Raw genomic sequence first — 6,063 nt, 5'->3', positions numbered from 1 at the left:
AAATGAGAACTGTAGTACTCTGCCCACTGCCACAAGTCAGAGTTTCAGTGCAAAAGAGGTGTCCTAAGGGCTATACAACACAATACTGCATTATGGCTGATCTCTTATTAAGATAGAGATCAGACAGGGGGGAAAAAAAAAAATACAGAATAGGAAGCAGTAATTCTTCATAGGAAGAAGGAAAGCTGGGCAAAAAAGTAGCTGTTTGTTTGTTTTCCCCTTCAAGTTAATGCATAATTCAGAGAACTAAAAATTAGTCCACAATTGAAAAGGATTTTAATATAGAAGACAACAGCTTTTCTGCAAACCCATTCCTTACGCTCAGGATCAGCAAACAGACCCACACAGTAGTAACAAATTCTGAACCAATCTAGTGGTGACATTCACTCTGTGTGCATTTCTCAGGAAGCTGTAAGGACTGCATACACAGATTTATTTCTCCTCTTTTCCTTAAATTCCAAGCTGTTGCACGAACTCCACTGGCTGAATTCTGCTCCTCTGTGAATTGGAACAGCTGTTGAAACGTGACGATTTATTGAAGTTTTGCTTTTACTCTGCTGTGGGAGGTGTTCTCCAGAAGTGATTGCATTGCTCTCGTGCCCACACCTCAGGGTTTCCCTATACAATGTAAATGGGGGACAGCAGACATCCAAGTGGGCACATTTGCTCCGGGGAAGTCCTGAAGTGAGGATGGGCCGAGCTGGCAGAACAGAACACAGCCCCTGTAAGCGGGGAGCAGAGCAGGAGAGGCTCCATCCATCTCACGCACACAGCTGGGGCACAGCAGCAGGGCCCACCCATGCCCAGCTCTTTGCACAGCCCAGTATTTTCCTAGCACAGACCGGGTGCCACAGCCTTCAGGGACAGAGACTGAAACCCAGACAGATAAGAGGTCAACAGCACCATAAAACACAGGAGGCCGGTCTGAACTTTTGCACCTGAAGCAGAAGAGGCGCTTCCAGAGGCCAGGCAGCAGCTCTCCATCCCCTCAGGCCGCACACAGTGCTCACAACTCACTGCTCAGCGCTGCTTCCCCAGGGGAAGGCAGCTGGAAGCGACACGACTGCAGTCACTCCTGCACCCCCAGGAGTCAGTCGGCTCAACACCAGCACTACATCTGCTATCCTCCAGGTCCTGAGATGCCCCATCCCTCCCCCTTTCTACACCTGCCTGCCTGCAGCTTTTGCACCTCCTGCGACCTGAGCAGGGGCAGGACAAGCACAGTAATGGCTATGCTGCTCTTTCTAAACCATATCACGGGGCAGGGGTTTGGGTAGTGCAGCACCTGGTGTTCCTATGCCCCAAACTCCTCAGCATGACTCTGAGCAGGGAGACGGAGAAAAACTGCACCTGGGACAGCACTGAAGTCGAGACATTTATCCTTTGACAATGCTCAGTTACAGTGACTTTGTTTTGATGATACGGGATGATTAATGCTGATGTCTTTTTTTTTTTTTTTTTTGATGGATTTTGGGGCTGCAGGGTGACATTTGCTCAGTGCACTGTTCTTGGAAAGCTGTGCTCATCTCAGCACAGAGAAGAGATGCACCCGGCGGTCAGCAAGCGGGCTGCTACAAGCCGCAGGTGTCAGGAGAGCTGCTTTGAGCAACAGGGGATGCTTACAGCCAGCTCTGCCTGGTAAAGACTGGATGGTGAGAGGATGGCACATTAAACAGCCGATGCTGCAAGGAACGGTGAGAGCTCATCTCATCCAGCGGCAGGAGGTGAGATTGTCACTTACAAACACCACAGCCAAGCGCAGGCTGCTGGGTTTTGCCACAAACACGCTGGAAGATTGAGCTCACAGCAGAGATGGGATCCCCAGCTGAGTCTCCGCGGGGCTGAGATCAGCCACAGAGCGCTCACAGCTGCTCCAACACCAAAAAGCATCCAGAAATCAGATCAATCAATCAGGGAAACAAGACACAGGCAGATGTCTTAATCATAGCGTTCACTAATGTGAGAAGCTTGGAAGCCCTAATCCTCACCCCCGTCTGTAACAGGAGGACTAGAACCATCTCCCTCACCTGACTGCTGCAAGCCTTCCCTAATCAATCAGCTCGTTAATTCATGCAAAGCATTAGGCAGACAGCTTTATACAACACTCATCTTAGTGAGGTAAAATATTTCTCCTTAATTCTCCACCTGTCCACTCCCACCCTACGGGCACAGAGTGGTCAGTGGGGTCTCCCCCAGCCCCAGACAGCCCCCACGGTCACAAAGGATTCCTTGGCTGGAGACACCCCTTCTCAGGGCTTCCTTCAGATTTGATTTTCATCTTGTCATATTTAAGAGCTGTCTCAGGAACGTAATGATTTTAAATTCACTCACCGCCGCAGTCCATCAATTGAGCGGCGGCTGCGAGCCTCACGAGCGGGCGGTGATGAATGGGGCTTTCGAGATGGCACCGCTCGCCTCCGAGTGAGGAGAGCGTGGGCAGAGGGTGGGGAAGGGAAGCAAAGGATTTTTTAACAGGAAGAAACAGGGAAGGGGGAGGAAAAAGCCCAACCTGTGCACTGCCAGCTTAGGACGAGTGCTCCTCTGCTGCTGGGAAGCGTGGTGTGGGGAGAGCAGGCTCGTGTTGGCCTCCCTGATCTGCTAGGAGGAAAAGGCACTGTTCCGTGCAAGAAGTAATCCCCCTGCTTGGAGCATCCCTACATTACATCCCAAGGCCAGATCCTGCCCCAAACGCTGCTCAGCTTTGCACCTGGGTCCCTTTTTCTGCCTCTTCCTCCAATGATGGGGCCGGGTCAGCGCCGCACAGCTTGCGAGCGCAGAACTATTCATAGCAGAGAGCAGAACCAGAGAGGCTGCGGCTCGTGGTGTGAGCATGCAGCTGTGCTACCCGGCTCAAAGCAGAGGGGAAAGAATCAACTGAAATCCACAAAACAAGCAAAAATAAAAATAAGAGGCAGCAAAAGCAAATTGATGATGTTGCTCCAATTTGAGCAAACACTAATTAAGAATGCGTAATTGAATTAATGCATTATTTAGAAGCCCCGGCAAATCCTGAGCAGGGTTATAAACACGTTATAGGACTCTTTTGACATCACATATGTCTCATGCCTCACTACTTGCCATTTGTTTTCACGTCACCAGAATCCCCAGATTTATGTCCTTGTCGCTCACCGCTGTTCGGTGTTTATCCCGTATCGCTGTCGCCTCTCCCCAGCCCTACACACCCATGAGCTCCGCATGGGGCAGCGATGGTTGTGCGATAAGTCAGAGCCACATAATGGATGAGTTCAGCCCTCCAGCCGCTTTCCCCTCCAGTGGTCAACAGCCACTGCAAACAGGGAAACAGCACCCAGGGAGAGGGAAACCCCGGCTCCATAGGCTGTGCAGACATCCGTGCCCATGGCAGGTGCTGGGATGCAGCCTCGTGGAGCTGTCCCAGCCGTGAGTGCAGTGGGCACTTAGCAAAGGCATTACATGCATCACCCTCCCTCCCCCCGAGCCCTCACAGCTCACTAGCCCTAGGTTCCCAATGGGATCTACAGACCAGTATAGCCAAAGGAAAGAAATGGCTTCAGACGTTTGCAAGGAAGGAATGTGAAAATGCGGTGGGCATATCTGAGTTCACACACGTCACACCAAGGAAGGGAGAAGCAGCAGCACTGAAGTGCCTCACGGTTGGGTATCAGCGTATATCGGAGCAAAGCACACATGCTGTTTGTAAAGCACATTGGAAGACTTCTCCCTAAGAGATACCATATAAAGTGTAAAATTTTATTATCTCTGCCTGTCCATTGCACAAAGACATACACGGAAACTAGTTGCCAAATCTGCCTGCAGTTTAACTCCATTAAATCCAATGAATGGGCTTGGCCCACAAAAACTCTGCACTCACTGTAATAAAGTTAAAAGCTGATTGCAGCTGATAGAGGAAAACACATACATTTCCATACACTTATTCCTGCTGATTTAAAAATATAGAGCTTCAGAGAATGCCCTTGCCCAGCTCCTGAAGAAATGCTGTAATGAGGGAGGAAAAAAAATATATATATATATATATATATTAGAGATTTTCTCTCTAGTCTGTTTGGTTTAGATGCATACAGCTTTCTGCTGTCCAAACTTCACCAACTCCATTCCCACCTCCCAGCCCCTTCCTGTATCCCTGCAGCTCCCTGCCATGGACTGACCCTGCCCCCAAGGGGCCACCTCCTCCAGACCCCTCTGCCCCAACACCTGAGGTAAGAGGACCCTTTGCCCATAGGGCCCCTTTCCCAAATAATTCTTATTATTTATTCCTGTTACAAGGATGTCTCCGGGACCCGTGGGCCATACATATATTCACCGCTTCAGCAGCCGAGCTGCACCCAGTGCATTATTTGTGTTCTTTCTTATTGCAACCAACACTCTCTTAAGGGTGTACAGGATACGGGGTCTCTACTTCAGCCCCTTCAGCTCGAGGCCCCCACAGCCCTCCTGCTGCCACAGCTCTGCCTCCTTGCTCACCTGCAGCGTGGGGCCATGCACAGCCCCACGGGCATCCCGCAGAGCCCCGTCCCGGTCCTCTCCCCTCCGCCAGTCTCCTCCACTCTGCCCCATTGCTGCCTTGGTATCGCACCCTCTCAACCTCTTCCCAGACAACTACGATCAGAACACCAAAGAAAATAACAAATAATAACAATCAAACCCGCTTTTTCCCCCACGAGCTCACACAAAACACCTCTCGGGGACGCACACCCTTTTACATCCCCAGACCCACAGACAGCTCAGCCCACCTGCACCCAGCTGCCAGCGTCCTCCCCTCCTGCAGCAGCTCTCTGTGAGCCCCTCTGCTCCTGGTGCCCTTTGCTGAGTAATCCCAGGTTGTCACCACGCCTGAGGGAAACGCCAGTTTGCAGCCGAGTGCTGGCAATTGAGGTCTGCGGGTGCTGCTGAGTTCCTGTGCTTCTCCTGACAGCCCCACTGCCAAACCCTAAAGGATCGCTGTGTCCAGAGAGACACGGGGCTTTGCTGACACAGAAAATAAGCACTGAGAAATACTCCCTCAGATTTCCCAGTGGGGGATGAGCCTTTGCAAATGGGCAGCAGGCTCTCCCTGGGCACAGTCCCATCTCGATCCCAGCTGCCCTGATCCCAGCACCACGGCTGGAGCTCAGCTCTGACCGCTCCGAAGCGCCGAACTCATCTTTCTGTTTGCACACACCGTGCGATCTTATATTTAGCATAGGACGGGAGAACTGAAACAAATAACCCGTAGCTCATAAGAATAATAACCCCTGTACCTTTACCAAGCCAAAAGCCCGACCTTTCACAGGCAGGTAAGCCGTCCCAGCGAGAGGATGGATCTGGTGTTTTCTGATCATCAAACAGGAAAGCATTAGCCAGACGGGGAGAACAGGCTCTTATCTAGACCTGATTTCTCTCCTCTCCAGGGGATCCTATAGGATATTTCAGTTCTCTCTCTTGCTGTATGACTCTTCCCTCCCCCAGTTGCATGAAATCAGCCAAATTCACAATCTAATCTGGCTGGGAGTCAAAGGGGAGAAAAATCAAGTCCTAATGCAGTGACTACTTGGAATGGGGAATTGAAGCCAATCAGAAAGGCATTATTGATCTCCATTCAGGGCACCTCAGCTAGGAGGGGAAAGCTGTGGGAGCTGCAGAGCCGCCTTCCGGGCCTGCGGTGCTGATGGGGTGGGAGCCCTGCGGCGTGCAAATGCCTCTGGCATGCATCACCCTTCTGTAACAAACTGTGCAGGTGTGCATGGCGAGCGTTACACACGTTGAAGGGGCAGACGTGTGCAAGAGGCAAAGCTGCAGGGCGTGGAAGCATGCACGGTGTGAGCGTGTGTGTGCAAAGTTGTTCCCTGGCCATGCACCTGCACTGTCCCTGCAGCATACAGGGAGAAGGCAGCGGAGAACAGGGCAGGCAGCCGGGGCCGGGCTCGGCTCTGGGTTTCCTTAGGTGAAATCCCGGAGCTTCGGCCCGCGGTACCGCTGGCTCCACGCACCTTACATAACAGAGCAGGGACGTGGTGGGGAGGGGGGACCGAAAGCGAGGAGATCCGCAGAGCAGCCCCTCTAAAGCAAGGGGGGCCGGAGCGGGAC

Source organism: Meleagris gallopavo, chromosome 16 (genome assembly GCF_000146605.3).
Source record: "Meleagris gallopavo isolate NT-WF06-2002-E0010 breed Aviagen turkey brand Nicholas breeding stock chromosome 16, Turkey_5.1, whole genome shotgun sequence".
In the NCBI taxonomy this organism is placed as follows: Eukaryota; Metazoa; Chordata; class Aves; order Galliformes; family Phasianidae; genus Meleagris; species Meleagris gallopavo.
Note: the sequence above shows the minus strand (reverse complement) of the source record.